This window comes from Bos mutus, chromosome 4 (assembly GCF_027580195.1).
Source record: "Bos mutus isolate GX-2022 chromosome 4, NWIPB_WYAK_1.1, whole genome shotgun sequence".
In the NCBI taxonomy this organism is placed as follows: Eukaryota; Metazoa; Chordata; class Mammalia; order Artiodactyla; family Bovidae; genus Bos; species Bos mutus.
This window is the reverse complement of record NC_091620.1, coordinates 83,731,814-83,750,665: the sequence shown is the minus strand read 5'-3', so window position 1 is coordinate 83,750,665 and position 18,852 is coordinate 83,731,814. Positions and strand designations below refer to the sequence as shown.

Sequence of the window (18,852 nt, the reverse complement as noted above, 5' to 3'; positions counted from 1 at the left end):
CTGGGGGCAATGACCTAAACAAATAAAACAACATAAAAACATTTTAAAATGTAGCAAACATATCAAGCATATGGTTAACTATAAAATGAGTGGTATGACACTAAATAGAAAGCATGCAGCAAAAAACATGGCTATATGTTGGAATAGTCTGTAAATTTTCCTGTATCCAAAGAAGAAAATTATGGGGTTTGTTGGTTGACAGTCAAAACCAAGGTTACAGTGATGGGGCAGTATGAGACACAGGAAAGAACCTTGGTTAGAGTTAGGAAACTTGAATCCCTCCTAAGCTGGCTCTGCCACCAACCATCTGTAACTTAAAATGACTCATTTAGTTCTGGTGGCCCTCAGCTCCCTGAGCAGAGGAAGGCTGAATGAAGAGTCTCCTCCCCTAGACCAGTTCTTCCATTGTTGCCATTGTCTGCTCATTGCCCCCAAACCAAACCCCGCCTTGTCATTTGCCAAGGGAGCTCTGAGACCTTACAAGCTGTGCTCTTAAATCAAGCTGACAAATGCAGGACCCCGTGGCTGCTTTTTTTCAGAGGTTCCACCCCAAGTCGGTTTTATGTTTCAGACTAATAAGTGCAAGGTGTGTGACCACGGACCCAGAGTTCCCATAATAGACACGTTAGCCAATAAGACCCAAAGTTTCATGACTCATCATTTGCACAGCCCTTCTCCATGTCCCTGAGGTCAGCCTGATAACGAATTCATTTCTAAAATCCGTGGAATCAAATCATTATTTCTGTATTCATTTTCTTAAAGAGGATCCCAAATCCTCCAAATCGTGTGAGTTCCAGGCTCCACAAAATGTGGATTCAGCCTATTCCTCATACACTTCCAAGTTTTCTATTGCGTGACCAAGGTGTGTACAAATCTACACAGGGGAAGTAAGACAGGAATAAGTGACTTAACTCTGTTGGTCTGGTATGAGGTAAAGAGGGAAAAAAAAGACTTACACCTTCTGTTGTGTGTGTGTTTGTTTTTTGTTTTCCTTCTGCTTGGTCTTCCCTCGGTGCCAGCCCGTTATTGGTGGGCTGATTTCTGTCGCTCATCTTTCAAGGCCAGTTCTTTCAAGGCCACTAACAGTAACAGTGGATCGTAATTTTACAGACTGGAACACAGGTACTCTTTTAGAGTCCTAGAGTTTCTGAGACAAGGTTTGTCCTGTTTCTTCCGCGGGGAGTCTTTGGAGACTTCATGGTATACAATAAACAGGCCCTAAATTCACGGAGGCGAGGGTTCAAACGTCAGAAGTTCCTTTACATACACAGTGCCCTGACCGGAAAAACATACCCTAGCGCGGCTGGGGCTACATTTAATCCACGCTGCTGACAGCCCGCGCGCCGACGGGGATGGACTTCTGCACGCTGGGGAGGACTGGCGTGCGCACTGAGAAGGGGGGGCCAAGGGCTGGGGGAGGAGATCGGAAGGGGAGAGGTAATCCCCGGCGTTTTGAGCATCCCCTTTTTAGAAAGACTGAGTCTCTCCCGGGACAGCTGCTGCGGTCACACCACAAACTTAAAAGCCGGCCTCCCGCTCCGAGCGTGCCTTTCCTCGCCACCCTCGCCTCCCCTCAGCTCCAGCTGGTGCCTGGCTCCGCGCCGCTCCGGCAGGGCGCTTGGGGGTCAGCAGCGCCCCCTGCCTCCCGGCCAGTCCTCTGTGGCCGCAGCCTCCTCGCTCCACCAGGGCCGCCCGCGGCTCCGCGGCTCAGCTAGCGCTGCCGCTCAGAGGAGGTCGCGCCGGTGTCCCGGGTCGCCGCCTCGCTCGCGCACCTCCTGCATCCCCTTCCTCTCTTCCTGAAGAGACAGCGGGCACCGAGGGAGGGAGAGAAGAGGTCGCGGCAGGTAAGGCAGGTTTCGGGTCACCTGCTGCTCCTGTGGGAGGGTGCTCTGGGGACCGCGGTGTTCAGAAGGGGATGACTGGATTCGGGGGTGGCCGAGGGTCTGAAGTGAGGATACCGAGTGGCTGGGAGATACGGAACACTATGGGACGGATAGAGCTCTCCGGAGCTGACAGGAGTGGGTCCGCCGGGGGCCAGACGGAGAATCCGGCGCTGAGACGTGGACGGTCCGGGCTCGCTGCACAGGGACAGCGTGGCGGCGGGCGCAGCCCCCACACTCGCCACCACCGCCGCAGTCTCCTCAGCCCGAGTCGGGCAAAAGTTTTCCTCCCGGACGCGCCCGGGAACTTCGCTCGTTCTCGTTCCCTCCGGGACGCTGGCGGCCGGGAGCGCTTCTGAACGTGCCCCCTGGCTCCCCCGGCTGCAGGTTCATTCGCAGACGCGTCGGTGGGGACCGTCTGAGGAGGACTTGACCTGGGGCGTCTGCGCCCTCCCTCGCTCCTTTTCCCGAGGCGTGGGGGAGGGGACGGGGAGACCGTGGCGGTTGTTTGTGTTGTGGTGCTTTTGGGGAGGGATGGGCGACGCCTTTTACCCTGTGAGGGAACCGTGACGCTCCTTCTGACGGGAGCTTGCATCTTCCCAGACTCGGAGGGCAAAGTTGGAAGCAGACACCAGCCTCAGAGCTGGCTGACTGGGAAAGGCGGTTCTTGCCAAACGCACTCTTAAGGGAGCCGGGCATCCCCCGGTAGCCTCGCTGGGCTCCCTCAGAAAAGGCCCGGATTTGACTCCTGCCGGGAGTTTAACCCGCCTGATTTAACCCCGCGGGGTGTTCCGCAACCCCTCCCCATGCGCCCGGAGTTCATGCGTTAATGGTCCGCCCTGGAAGAGCCCCGGCAGTTTTCGGCATCACCTGATTCTCCTTCCCTCACGACCTAGTTCAACCTCGTGGGCTGAGTTGCTTTGCTTGCTTCCCGGCGCGCGGAGGGGACCTGACAGGAGAAGAAGGAGGCGCCGCGCTCCCGCGACTAGGCTGGACTCGAAGGGACTGGACCGGAGCCGCGTACCCAGCAGCTGCGGCCGCTGAGGTCCCCAATTTTAAGTTACCGAGACTGGAGTTAAATAGGCGAACTTTCCGCTGTTTAGCCCCAAGTGAAGCTGTAATGAAAGGCAAATGTCTCTACGAAGACTCTTCTTTCCCCACCAAAGCCCCTCCCATCCTTAGCCTGTCAGTGCCATTTGCCGGAGAAGGGGCGAGGGGACCGAAAGTCAAATTTAGCTGGAAAGATTCTCCTCCCGTGGGTGTGTGTTGAGGACGGTGTCCCTAACGGATGAAAAGGGTTGAGGGCGAGGTAGACTGGATGAGACCCCACTCCGGGGTCTGGGGCTGCTATTGTGTAACCATGGCAACCGCCGGGGCAAGAGCGGTCAGAGCCTTCCGGGTTCTGCACGTGGAAAGAAAAATGTGAAGGGTGGGGAAGGGAGAGAATCACATGTCATCACTCCTGTGTTGCCTTCGCTTCTCCTGCTGTTCTGAGCCAGACGGCTAGGAGGATGAGCAGGAAAGGTCTGGGTTGGGTGTGAGCAGCCCCAGCCAGCAGTTACTTTAACTCTGTCCCGCCTCAGAATCACTGAGGCCTGTTCTAGCAGTTAAAGCTGGCCAGAGAAGCCGTCGCTGATAGGCTACGAAGTGATGGTTCAGGTCAGGGAGATGGGAAAAGGCCTTGGCCTTTGGAAGAGAAAAGGCCAGGAAGTACAGGAAGGTGATGTGGGAAGAGATAAGAATAGGGTCAAGAGGTAGCTGAGAGACAATAAAAGGGTACTGATCTGGACTGCCAAAATTTCAAATGGAATTTGCCCATTTATGAAGTGGAAAACTGGTGGAAAAGGGAAGGGACAAACACATTGCATCCTAGGTATTTTGTACATTATCACCATTAATATTCTCAACAGCAGTACGTTTTTTTTTTTTTTTTTTTTTTGTACACACAATTTTATTAGGCTTTATATTATGTCAGTCAGCAACCTATATTGTGTGACTGCCATTGTCTGAAACCTCAGCAAGGTCTCTTGTCCCTTTATCCGGGTTCTATGATCAGATTTTTCTCCCTCTCAGCCAGTAATTAAAGTATTGCATTTAAGGGCTTCCCAAGTGGCGCTAGTTGGTAAAGAACCCGCCTGCTAATGCGGGAATTGTGAGAGGAGGGTTCGATCCCTGGGTCTGGAAGATGCCCTGGAGGAGGATGTGGCAACCCACTCCAGTATTCTTGTCTGAAGAATCCCCATGGTCAGAGAAGCCTGGAGGGTTACAGTCTGTAGGGTCGCAAAGAGTCTGACACGACTGAAGCAACTTGGCACGCATTGCATTTAAGGTGTAGGTCAAAAATGTGATGCTTTGGAAAGGTGCTACATTAAGCCATGAACTCGCCATGTTTAGTTAGTTTTTCTTTTTAAAGAAAAGAAACAGAGTTAGAAATGTGGGGTGTCCCATTTTGGTTTTTTCAATTTTAAGAAAAATTATAATTCTTAAAAATGGTATTGGTGGTTAAGGGAGTAAACAAAGCAGTCACTTTCCTTTTAGAGATGAGAACAATGAGATGTGAAGGTGTTAGCTGCTCTGTTCAAATGTAAGCTAGTAAGAGGTGGAGCTGAGACTGGAATTGTTTTACCTGGATGTAGGTCACCTTTTAAGAACTTCAGGCAGCTTTCCATGACGCCACTTAAGGGACCTTTCTAAGATCAGTTTGATGCAGTATCTGTATATTATAATTTACAGGGGGAAAACCCCAACAATTTAAATGGGATTCAGGGTTGAAGATGGGTATGGGCCACAACAAGTGTGTAGAACAAGAATCTTATGTACATGATATTAATAATTTATATTTATACAGGTCACTGTGCCTTATGGGGAATTATTTAATAATGTTTATATAGGAAAAACAGAACAAAAAGAAACATTTTATCAAATAGTAACCCTTTGGCTATGTTGAGAAAATTCTCTGAGGTTAATGAAGTTTTCCTTAGTCTACTTACTGCCTTCACAACCTGATACCTACAAACTTACTTCATATTTTGGCACCACCATTTCACCTTTGTGTCTGTGGCCCATTTGCTTGCAAGAAATAATCATTTGACTCCTGTTACCCTCCTGCTGACTCTCTGAGAGGGGAGATTAAGGGAAAATGCCTGGCAATGCAAAATGTTTTGAAATTTTCAGAGAATTATAACCAACACCAGTAGAAACTAAGGGTAAAAGATAAAGAAATAATTATGTATCTTTTCTTTTGCCTTTTTGCAGACTTTGTACTTAGTCTTAGATAATTTGCTCTATAATTTTGCATGGGAAAATTATACACAAAGCTAAACTGTGTTTTCAATCTCCTTTGTGTGTGGAGGGAGCTGGTAAGGGTGGGAGTGGGAATTATTTTTGGTGTCAGGGAGGGTCTGGAATATAAACAATTACAAAGGCAGAGGAAGCACATGTACTGTTTCCAGTGACAGGCTAACACATTAAATATAGGTTTGAACTTGAGTCACCAGGCTGAATTACTCTCACGTCTTTTCCAAAACTAGGAAATATATTGTTTGGAGTTGGAGTTAAATTAAAACTATATGTTTCATGGTGCTCAGGTCTTATTCCTCATACTGTGGTCTTTTTGCATTGCATGGGTATTTGTAAACTATCAAAAGGTTTATCACAGACCTGAAAGTTATCTGTAGATGTCCTCTGGAATTGGCAGATATCTCTGTTGCCCTCTGTTTGTTTTCTGCTTGGACAGAGTTACTGGGTTAAGTCATCCCCATTTTTATTATTTAGAACATCAACTTATCAATCTCAAGGGGAAAACATTCTAATTGGTGGTGATTTAATGAATATTAGTATGTCTTCAGATTGTTTGTTACAACTTCATTATGGAAAAGAAATGTGACTGAACTTTACTGTTCTGTTTGGGAGACATAATAATTTGATGATACATGTTTTTTGGATAGAATTCTTGTCAATTAATAAATGATTTATTTAATAAACATGAGTAACCATAGCTCTGTTTGAAAAGCTATTCTTTTTATATGTACCTGGACCTATATAGATAACCTAAGTAAAGTATTAATAAATATTTCAAGACTTGATAACATATTCCTTGAAGGAAAAAGAAACATTCATATTTGTGAAATAAGTAGTAATAACAGTAATAATGACTGACCATGGGAAAAATTTGTTAATCCCACACCTTGTTACCTCAAAACTTAGTTAAAAAATACTTCTTTACTCTAGGAAATCTTGGCCAGAATTCCTTTTTATTATTATATCTTCATCCTGCCTTTTAAGCTAATATTCTGAGTTTTTCAGTCATTTGTTTCCTTACAATTTTATTTATAATTCCTAACTGGATCAAAAGGACCTGGAAGTTAGGATTTGTCTTCTCTAACTTTTTATAACTTTAGGTTAGTACAATGCTAAACATATTTAGATACTAACAAATATTGAAATATAATTAATTATCAAGCAGTTAATAAAATGATTTTGAATCACTTTGTCCCCTATAAAAGATCAGCTTAAAGATCTTTGGTTTTATACTTGACTTTCTCTGAGATTTTAGAAAGGAGAGTTTTGCTTTTTATGAGTTTTAACCTTTAATAGAAAAAAAAAGTTGAGATGTGGAGTGTTTTATCGTAATGCATAACATATAGGAGCAGTGTAATGATCATGTGAAATAGGGTTTATAAAAATACTTAGTAAAAGGTTGCATATTACAAAAAGTTATTTTCTTTTTGAATTTATTATATTTTTTAGAAGGATCCAATTAAGAAATGAGAATCTGCATCATCTGTGTCCACCTTATTTCACCTTAACTTTAAGTCGCTTTTGCTGTTTAGTTACTAAGTTGTGCCTGACTCTTTGTGATTCTACGGACTGTAGTCCGCCAGGCTTCTCTGTCCATGGGATTTCTCAGGCAAGAACACTGGAGTGGGTTGCTGTTTCCTTCTCCAGGGCTCTTACTGACTCAGGGATCGAACCCACGTCTCCTGCCTTGGCAGGTGGATTCTTTACTGCTAAACCACCAGGGAAGCCTAAGAAATATAAAGCTAAAGCAAATTCACTGCAAACAAGAAATGCACTGATAAGAGACTGCAACACATTGAAATTATTTTGAAATTTAAGTAATAATAATGAGGTATACTTAAATTATTAGACATTTACAAATATAAATTATTCAAGACAATGTTTCAAAAAGTTGGAATATGTAATAAGATAGATTGTTCATATTTAAATTTTAAATGATTTTGGTGACTTTTAATTTATAATCATTAATATTTGATCTTTTATCTCCATGTAAATAATAATGTTTAATTATTTCTAATATTTATGAACCAGGACTTCTTTAACCAACCTTCTAATCTTTTGCTGGTAAATTTAGACAGTTTGCTCATTCTTTTGCCATGCTCAGTAAGCCACACATATTACCCTCCTATAAAAATAAGTAGAATTAAAATTCTACCATAAAATAAGTAGAATTAAATGATCAAGTATTCACAGAAGAGTTTGTGTTTCTCTAAATCTGTTATCCATTTAAATATATGGGGTCTTCTGCTTCAGAAATTAGAAATGACGTACTTTATGTCCCTTGTTTCTTCTATAGGGCATTTAACATAATACTATAACTTCAATATTTTATGTTGTAACTTCAACATCTCAAGTATGTTCTAGTAAATCATAGGAAAATGGGAACACTTGGTGCATTTTTCTAATGAATTATTAAGCATTATTAAATGGGGCCATAACTACTAAGAACAAAGTCAAGTAAAACAAGTCTAGATTACTGAGCAGAAGAAATATAGTATTACTACTTTCAGGGAAAATAAATAAAATTGTATAGATATAGAGAGGTGATATTATTAGTCTACCATCAGGTAAATGTCTATTTTCCTGTACTAATTATGTACTTTTTTTTTATTATAGTATTATATTTGGTCCAGAAATATATAGCTGGTCCAGAGCCTATATAGCTGGTACCTAGTAACTGAGTTAAATATATATAGTTTCAAGCATTAGATTAGCAGAAATTAGACGAATACAATTTCTCAGTAGAAATATTGTCTGGAGTTATGTTAGTGAAGAGACAGAGAAATAGTATAGTCTAAGTTTTTAACATCAGCATGTATGAACTGCATAAAAGCAATGTCCAGAAAAAAAGTACCCTCTTAAGTTAAATAGTTCTATAGAAGCCTTTAAAAAAAAAAAAAAAAAAAGACATATTGACAGCTGAACATGTGCCTAATGACTTTCTAATCTCAAATTATACCTAAATAATCTAGTTTTCTTTGATGGAATGTATAAAATCAGTGTGAGGCTTTTACTTCTTTTTTGTTTTCTCTCCTTCTAAAGCCCAGTCCACAAATATGACATTCAGGCATTTCTTGCATTTTGGTATTTGCTATTGTTGCTTTCAGATAAATATTTGCTGTTTATATCTGAAATAATTGTTCTATGAAAGAAAGAAGTGTGTTCTAAGGTAAAAAATGAATACTTTTTTTTTTTTTTTTTTACTTGGAGGAGCACTTTTAATCTTGAAATGTAACACTTCATTTCAAAGAACTATTTGGAACCCTCAAAATTCTCAGTTTACTTACAGTACTAAATACAAGGTCAGTAGAAGTTGACAGTAATTTGCGTTTTCTTGTTGAAATGGGGTGTACATCTAAAAGAACTTTTATTTTATATTAATGATTTCATTACAGATACACATTCACAATCATTACTGAAAAATCAGTAAATACAGATAAACATAAAGTAAGAAAATGTAATAAAAAGTTATCCATAAATCCACTACACATAAATATATATGTTAATTCTTAGGTTAAACATGAAATTTATTTTTAAAATAAATGTTATATGTGACAGCTAGGGCCTAGATCTCATTTTCTAGGATTACTGTCCCATAAAAGGAACCAGGGATCCTCAGAGAAATGGCTGATTCTAGGACTGGGGCAGGAAATGTATGTGAGCCTGGATCATCTTTTGCCAAAAAATAAACAAGTTTCCCAAACACACACATACACTCACCATACCAAATGTGCACAATGATAGGGGTATGTCAAAGAGATCTAGGAACCAGCTGAAAAATTTCCCAATGGCCAACACTAGAATAATTTAAGCAAAATAAGTAAACTATTATTGATTATAACCCAAGGTATAAAATATGTATCCATGGGACCATGCTAATATAAATGAGTGATGAATAAATAAAGGAGAAGAGACAAATACTCCATCCAGTTGAACTTCAAACACTTTATGCAGGTATCTGGCCCTCAAGGAAGGGGAACATATAACTCCTTACTTCTGAAATGAGCTGTGCATGGTTACTTCCTCCAAAGAGTACTCAGCATGGAAAGGAAGGGAAAGAGTACTTTACAGTAAACAAGGCGAGCAGAGACTGTCTCAGGCAAGTGCTCAGGGTCAACCTCAACAGTCCTAAAGCATATTGTTAGTATGTGCCTTTGATATGAAGGATGAAAGGAATACTCCCCCTCTCAACCTCTCCCTTAATATGTTCTATAACCCCAATAAAACCATGAGAAAACATCAGACAAATTCCAAAAGAGGGGCAGTCTACAATATATTTGACCAGCATTCCTCACACCAGTCAAGATCATAAAAAACCAAAGTAAGTCTGAGAAACTGTTATAAGCAAGAAGAAGTCAGAGAGACACGAACTAAATGTAATGTGGTGTTCTGGGTGAGACCCATGGAAAGAAAAAGAACATTAGATAAATACTAAAAAAATCAGAATAGACTTGGACTTTAGGTAATAACAAAATGTCAATATTGATTTTATTCATTATAACAAATGTCCATTCTATCTATCGTAGATTTAAAAATAATAGGGAAAACTGGATGTGGGTTCTAAGGAAACTTTCTGTACTGTCTTTTCAGTTTTTGTGCATCTAAAACCATTCTGAAAAATAACATCTGTTTGTAAAAATTATACTTGAAAGCATATAGATTGACCATGGTGAGAAACTATATAAAAGGTGAACCATTCTCTGGTCAGAAAGGTTAATGTTGTTCAATTAAATGCTTACTTTATTCCCCTAGTTCAAGGTGGAACTATTCTACTGTTTTTTTCCTGTTGATGCTAAGTATAATAGATCTCATCATAATAAATGCATATTTTGAAGTGTTCTTGTAATTACTTATTTTTCAAAATAAAATATATTACTTGGATTAATAAAAAATTTTACATCACCATTGTGATCGGTTCTTGTGCAAAGAAAGCTATGTATCAGTAATGTTCTATAAATCAGCCTTAAATATTAAAAGAGAGGGCACACTGTTTTCACACTTTAGTCTTTGCTATTTTATCGATATTGACAAGATCCATATTCTGTGCCAGATGTCTTCAGTTCTACATGATGGTTGTGCTTTCAAATTGTTGCCAAAAAAGGCTCAATGACTATGTTCTTGTTTCTCTTCTTTGAATCTCAAGGACATCTACTACATTAAATATATTAAAGATTATTCCATATCAAATGTTATAGGTATAATACACATATCATTGCTTATTTTAAAAATTAAAAATTTACCTAAGGAGTCTTTTATATCCCTTCAAATTCATAGAAATTAAGACTCATATATGTTCCAGAAATGTAGATATGTGTTGCCATTTCCATTTTTATCTGTGTGTGTGTTTTCAATTCTTTCCCTCACTTTACGTATATACTTTCTATTATAAAACTCACATTATTCCTTCTATTCTCTGTGTTACAAATGGTTGCATATGTTTTGAAAGTCCAAGGATTTTTTTTTTCTTCCCTTTTAGTAAGTTTTCTTGCTTATGTGCTTAGTCACTCAGTCATGTCTTGATTCTTTATGACCCCATGGACTATAACCCCCCAGGCTCCTCTGTCCATGGGATTTTCCAGACAAGAATACTGGAGTGGTTTGCTATTTTCTGCTCCTGGGGATCTTCCCAACCCAGGGATCAAACCTGTGTCTCCTGCATTGGCAGGCTAATTCTTTACCACTGTGCCACCTGGGAAATCTCTTGCTTATAGTTGGACTAAAAGTCCTGTCATTTCACCTTTATACATGCTGATGTCTTATTTTTTATTATCTCATATTTATAATTATTTAATAATTACCTGACTGTGCTTTATAGTCAACTTTCTGTTGAATTTGTGCTCTACTGTGGCAGTGGTTGAAAAGTTTAAACATACTTTTTTTATTTGTCTTGTTTTTAGTTTGTATGAATCATAGCACACAAAGAAACACATTTCAAGAAGTTGTTTGGGAAAAATCATGGAATCCAGTCCCAGAATATGTGGCTAAAGGGCCTTTTTTTTTTAGTGATACCCCACTGAACTTCCATAGATTCAGGGACAATGTCTGAAAAAGACCCAGATCAAATATGACTAGTGTGTTCTGGGCTTCCATTGGAATCTTAGGTACAAGGTTTTCATTTTTGTTACATGGAAGGATTGAATGCAATTTTTTAAAAGAGAGATCCTGCCTATGGTAATTCAACTCATTCTGAAAGAAGAATGCAGAAATACAAATTCTGACCAAAACCTTTAGAAATGGTTTGCATAATTTGCATAATAGAGATGTGAAATTTATGCTTTTGCATGGACTATCATTGACTCCTTTTTTACTTCCTATCAATGTATTTTCAAGTAATTGATGACTTATGAATACATAATTATAACTAAGGTACTATTTTCAAAAAATCTTTTCAGATGAAAATAATCATCTCAAATCTCATCAATTGTGAGGTCTGACTCTCCTTATCAGAAGACAGGTTTTTAAAACAGTTGTGAAATTGTATACTTACTAACTTTATCCTTCACATATATTCTGATTCAAAATTCACTCTTTTGGCCACACTAGCCTCCGTCTTATAGCTTCAAATATTTCCTTATCATGATCAAATTGGGGTGTTAAGTTGCTTTCCAAGCAGTTTGGTAGAAGGTCGAAGTAGCCAGACTGTTCTATCTGTAAAAGTATTTGCATGATGAAATAGTGTAAGGTGAGTTATGTATAATTACAAAGTAGAAAATTAGTATAAGTCAAATTATTGTATCAACTTATGAAGGCTTTTATCACCTGTAAAGTAGCTGTTCAAAAGCATTTGTACTGGATATACAGATGAGGGGATAACATTTCCCTTTCTTTGACTTGATTCACATTTCTCAGCGCCGTGGGGATTGTTGTCTTAGACTACACTGTGATGAATTTTGGCAGAGAGTCTTCATTGTTCAGGTTTTTAAAAGGGCAAGTTTTTGGCAGAAGTAGCTTACATAGAAGAGGAATGCTGTGCTTACACATGTGCACTCAATAGACCCTTCAGAGAGCTTGGGCTGAGATCCTGGGATTCCTTACTTCACCCTACTCCAAGTCTCTGGATGTTGATTGCTTAGAGCTCTTTTGTTTTGTCATTATCACATAGGCCTTTTCACATTCCAGAAAATGGTAGTTTTGATCCATATTTCAAAACTTTTTAGAGTACAAGAAATGGTCACTCATATCCTGTGCAGTTCACTTGCGACATTAAAAATAAGAATTGCATTCAGATCTGCTTTTCCTTAATATTTATAAAACATGTAACCATCATCTTCATGATGGTCACCAATCATTCTTTTTATATTTTTGTAACCTTTGGTTATTTCTGATAATCGGAAATGACAATTTTGACTTTCTCTTTTTTCCATTACTTTATTTTATACAAACAGGGTTTAAAAGTGTGCTTTATGTGGGTGATATATTAAGATGAGCAAAAACAAAAAAGTCTTGTAAATTCCCTGAATTAATAAAGAGGACAGACTAGCATCAACCACATGGGCTTACAGTTTCTCTACTCTTTCCTCTTGGGACTTTGAGCTGATTTCTTCTTTTACTTGGATAGTTTTGCCTCTTACTACCATCACTTCTCCTGGCCCCAAACCAGTGCCCACTCCCCTAGGTACCCTCATGTACGGCCATTGAATCTTGCTTGAAAAAGTGCTTTTCACTTAAATTCTGCCCTCCTGTCTGTACTATCTTTTTCAGTTCCGATAACTATTTCTCTCTTACTTGGACTAAGTTTCTCAAGAATAAGGACCAAGTAGTTGCTACCTTGATATTTTTCTCCATACTTCCATGCGTATCACCAAGTCTTTTATGTAATAAGTACACAATCTCTAATACTTGAATATAAATTATTCTATTCAGAACCCCTTTTTTGTTTTTCCTCTTATAACTAATTTAGATGTATAATTCCTCATGAAGTTATTTTCACACACACATTCCTTCGTTGTAAAAAGGTTATTTCAGTTATTTCACATATTCATATTACTCTTGATGCCTTTCCATCTTGAATTCCCTTTTCATCTTTTCTTTAATTCAAGAAGTATTTATTGAGTGCCTGCTATATGCTATACGAGTCACTGACAAAATACAGGTGAGAAACCATGGCTGCAGCCCTGAAGTAGGTGACTATAATTCATTATCATCAAGGGTCAAATCAAATCTTATGATATTAAATCCAAAAAACAAACAGTCCTATTCATAGTCTTGGCCTTTTCTCTCTGCAGCCTTTTTTTAAATGATGTCATCCTCTCACCTTAACCTCTTTTATCTTTATGGAGATTATGCTCAGAGCATTATCTCCATCCCTGACTTCTCTCCCAGGTCCCAGGTACATTACCACACCACTACAACCCCTGTGGGTTAGTCTTCATTGCTCTACATTCTGTGTAAAAAGGAGATCACTCTGAAAACTGAAAGAGTCTTTAATTAGTGGAACTTTAAACTGAGGCTTTCAAGTGTGGGGGAACATGTGGTGCTGTGGTTAAGGTTATGCCCTGTGGAAGCAGACAGCTTGGATTCAGATCCTAGTTCTGTCACCTCTGAACTGTGTGATTAGACAAGTTACTTGACCTTTTTATGTCCATTTCCCATCTTTTAACTTGGGTTATTAAAGCACTAATCTCATAGGGTTATTGCGAGATATAAATGGGTTAATATAGGACAATCAAATGTTGTATTATACTGTGTTATCTTTCCATTATCCTTACAAGATGATGCAAATTACATATAGATCAGATTCTCACACATCTCCACACTGTTCTGCTGCCTTGTTCCTTATCTGCTGGATTCCATTAATCTCATTCAGAAAAAGGTCCTTTTGTGACCTCCTTCAGGTATATTCCTGGATAAGAGAATGACATTTTAGGATTGACTATTACCATGTCCTTCTGCACAATAGTGTGTTTAAAGAAACATCATTTGGGGCATACTGTGACTGACTATGCTATAGGGATGTGAAGGAGAATCCAGGGCAAAGGAACCCTTTCATACTAGCTGTCACAGAAGCAGCAGCTGCTTGTAGAAGCTAAACAGCAAACAATATAATCCTTTGGTGCCCCATCTAAATTTCCAGGTTTATTTTGTAGCAGTTCACCATTCCTTAGCCATCTACTACTGGATTTATAACACTGCACATTCCTTGAAGTGCTCCATTCCCAAATAAACAACACAGATTTGTTCAACAGCCTTCATATCCCCCTGCTTCTGACTTTTTTTAACTCAGTACACAGATATTTCTTTAGCCCTCCAATGTGGGCCTTCTAAGGAGGACTTCTAAGGTTATTCTAATGCCCTGCCCTCAGCTTCCTTCCCCTGTTTGATCACTACCTTGTCCCTGTACCTCTGCTAACCAGTTATTGCACTTGAAACTTCTTATTAAATGCTCTCACTACTTTGTGGTTTCAGAATATTCTATTTCAGTCCCGTTTATAAGGAGTGAAAGAAAACAGAATGACCTAATTCACTCTCCATCCACTAGAGGATTTGGAAATTGGCCCAGTGACAGTCTCTTGTAGTGCAGGCTCATGCCCGAGGACTGGACTAGACCCTGTACCGGTGCTGAACTTGCTGCCATGGTCTAGCTACCAAGAGGTCCCTGGATTCTTGCTCTTTAAAGGTTGAGCTTCAGGGGATCTTGAAGGAACCTGTAGTATAGCACTTATGAAATAAAGTTGCCCAAGAGAAGCATCTTCCAAGGTGTAAGTTTAGGAAGAATCCAGAGACAAATGGGTAGCTCCTGCATCTACGTATAAGCAATCTAACATGCAAGGAAAACCTTTGTCTCAGGTTGATGCATCTTCTTGGCCCTTCTCTGAAATATAACTAGTGGAAGCAGCAAGTATGTTAATCAATGATATTTTCCAGAAATTGAACTTAAAGGTCACTTCAGCTTCTGAGCAAGTGGAAGTGAAACTGAATAATGTTCTAGTTATTTTATGGGAAAATACTTTTCTAATGCTGTTTTTGGTATTGTTTCAGATTAGTCTATTCCCATAGTTGGCTTATGAATGTTCATCAATATATTTTATATAATTAATAAATTATTTTCTACTACTTTAATTATGAACCTTATATATATCATATTAATAACTATATGTAAGACCCTATTTCTACTTCACAGAAAATGAAATGCTTCAGAGATAGGATAAATAAGATTTACTTGAAATAATTTCTAAATATTTTCTAAATAATTAAAAAGCCTCTCACAGTGCTAATCCCAGGAATGTAAAGTGATTTCCTATAGTTGCAAATAGATAGATGTAAATCAATGTAAAATGTTTCAAATATATATTAATATATATATATCTTCAGTGTGTGGCATTTTCTATTCCATGAATCTTAAGGATAATTTTATTAGAGCAAATTAAAAGAAGGAAAAAATTTTAAGAACTAGAGCCCAGAGTCAATTTAGTTTGTTTGTTCTGGTTTTATAAATTCACTCTTACTTCTGTTGGCTTTATTACTTTAGTAAGTAAATATTTATAAATCTCCTGGCTTGTTTCTTGATGAAATTTTAAGTAAGGAAGATAATTTACATTAGTTTTCTAAGTATTTTGCTGGGGCAAGGGAGTTCCATTTTCAAATGATTCCTTTTAGGTGTTTATGAGGACTAGCCAGGCTAATGGTGGTTTTCTGAGTAGTTTCAGGGTCATTAAAAAAGTGTGACCAGGGCCAAAGTAACACCTGTTCCAGGTCTGTAGTTCAGGACTGAAGACAGAGAAGGTGGAACAATCTAGGGGTTCTCATGTATGTTCTTCTTTGGGGGCCCTGTAATTCCTGGGTTGTGCCTGATGGCTCTCTCCTCTTGCTCTTTCACTGGTTCCCCTTTCTCTTCCTCCCACTTACTGCCTTTTGCCCACAGTTCTGTTCTTTTCTGTCTACAGACTTTTCTCCCTGATCCATTCACTCTCCTCATTTCTGTTATTATTTAGATGAGAAAGACACATAAATTATTAACCGTGACCTCTCTCATGGTATTGATCCCTCTGCCAGTGCTTTTTCCAATAGACTCTAGTCTAAGGCAATTAATCATCCATTTAATAAGCAGTTTAAATTCTTACTATGATCTCATCATGTACTTTCTTCCAATGTAGTTGTGATTTTTGTACACACAAATGATCTTGTGGTGGAAAGGCAGCACAGTTTGGAGTCACAATTTACTATCTGGGAACACTTGTTATTTAAGTCTATCAGTCTTGTTTTACTCATATATTGAAGTGGGGTAAATGACAGCTCTGTATACAAAACACATGTGAGTATTAATTGAGAAAATATAAGTAAATTTCTCCTAGTGCCTGACACCATGGCTATTTAATATATCAACACTGATAGTTTTATTTCTTCTCACTAATATACATTAAGCATATTTGGTTAAAAAAAGCTTTGAAATGTCAGGGTACAGACTTTGGGTTTTATACTGGAGGCACATGGGAGCCACTGAAAGTTTTTGAACCATGAAATAACCCAAGAATTAGTATTTTAGGAAGATGAGCCTAGGAATAATTTACAGGGAGACCAATTAAGAGACACTTTGTAGATAAAATAAGGGCTGGACTAACACAATGGTGTTGAGAATAGAAATAAGGGTGTTAGAGAAATACAGGGCTATCATATCAGACTTTTACTGTTTGTTATTTGTGTATTTCATGATTTTTCCCTGTTATATAGTCAAAGAACTATTATTATAATGTGAACTTTGCTCTCAGCCTGACTCAGAACTATTTTATATTCCTCTCAGAACATAGATGTGTTAACATCTATGCAACAAGTAACATCTTACCACATATAAAGTCTGAGGTCAGACTTGATCCCAGCAGGATATAAAATATCTCATGAATTTTTTTCCTGCTAAAGGAAGTTTTAAGTATTTCAGGTTAAGAAAATAATCCTTAGATATAGAGGATGGAGAGACTGTGTAGAGAGCAACTTTCAAGCAGATATCACAGAACTGGAAAGAAAAACCAATGAAAATCTCAGCTAAATATTTAGTTTGTAAAATAAAAGTGCTTTCTTATTTTTTTTTCATGTATGTTTAACATTTAGCATCCAGTATTTCTCATGCTGTTCATCCTTTTATCTTTTTTTAAAAAATTGTCTTGATACTTTGCTATATTTCAAAAACTAATGCAAACTCACATTCTTCCTCCAATTAACAATTCAAAAAACATAAATAAGTTCAGTAACTTATTTTCCCCATCGCACATATTTGTATTTTATAATAAATTATTTTAATTTAAAATTCATTTTATACCTCTGGCAAATCACCAGCTCCTAGGGTGAAGATGTATAACCATATCTGGTTCATTCTCCTTGACATCTAGCATAGCAATCAGTCTTTGTGGATTTGTAATTACAAGTGAAAAAATAAAATCAAGAAGAGCTGTGAGAGTTGAAAATAAGATCCTGAGTCAGCATTGGCAAACTGTTATTTTGTTTAAATAAATAATTAATTAGATGCTTTGGTTATTCTTTTTCAGTTTTAGTTAAATCCGGGATCATAGAACGATTATCCTTCTCTCAATCAAAAACATGTAAAATAATTCTCACAGATAGCAGTTGTTGTTTAATTTAAAAAATGTTTAAGTGACAAATGAACCTTCTGTACCATTAAGATAATAACCTATGGAAATGGTCTAGGTCCTCTATTTTGCATCTTACTATCAGTTTATTTTGACTTTAGATTACCTGCATTCAAAAGAATGTTAAGGACAAAAATTACTATATGAAAGTAGCAGACAACCTATTAGTTTAAGAAATAGTGCTCCTAAAGTTCAGTTGTACATTCTAAGTAAATATATTGAATTTGTGTTTATCCGATATGGTATTTTGGCATTTCTCTAACATGGGTATATTTTATTAAAACTTATTTAAGAAAACTAGTACCTGAGGACTTTTGTTTTGTTTGTTTGAATTCCAACCTAGGAAATAGAGTGTAAGCCTGATAAATCATCAGTATTCAGATACCTATTTTGAAATTCCTATTATTAAAAATATATAAATAATATAACAATTTTTGTTTCATAGACTCGTGACATTTCAGAATTAAAAAAAACAACCTAATTGAATATCTAGTCCATCTTCTTAATTTTACAGAGAGGACTGAGGATGAAGTAATGTGAGTTCTTCCTCCCCTCCCTCTCTCTCTTCCTTCCTTAAACATGAAAGAACAGCTTCTATATTCACAGATTGGAGCTGAATGTTTGGAGAGAAATGGCCCCAGGCTTGAGTAATTCATGATCCATGTAAATAAGACACTAGTTGTAGTGTGTTCATAGGCACACAATTGAGTCATCACAAAACTGAGATTATAACTGAAGTCTTGTCCCTCCTAAAAGGGCAGACATGCTACTTTTCACTAATGCGACAGATGATTTAGAAAAATTTAATGCATGCTGTGAGAACTGTTGACACTTATACCCAGACAAAGTGATGGCTGCTAGTAACATAATGATGACCATTTCTGAAATAATACATTATTTTTCTCATCTGATAATCAAAAACTCTGCTCTGGTTATGATCATCGATGCTACACAGCTGCTCTTGACCTGATCTCTTTCTAGTTTAGTTATTAAAAAAGGGTACATTTACAAATGTGTACCTTACATTACTACTACAGAATTTTTAATTTAGAGATCTATGAATACACACTCATATATACATATATATGCATATA

The 18,852-nt window shown here is 38.1% G+C and overlaps 1 protein-coding gene across 2 annotated transcripts in view; it reads left to right on the top strand.

Moving 5' to 3' along the window:
- Positions 1-1,304: 1,304 nt before the first annotated feature.
- Positions 1,305-18,852, top strand: part of SEMA3D (semaphorin 3D) — a 226,012-nt gene continuing 208,464 nt past the window's right edge. Inside the window, exon 1 of one of the 2 annotated variants that reach the window (XM_070369711.1) lies at positions 1,305-1,844. The gene's annotated coding sequence lies outside the window, so the exon portion shown is untranslated. The remainder of the gene's footprint in view (positions 1,845-18,852) is intronic. The other variant, XM_070369710.1, reaches the window with a different exon arrangement.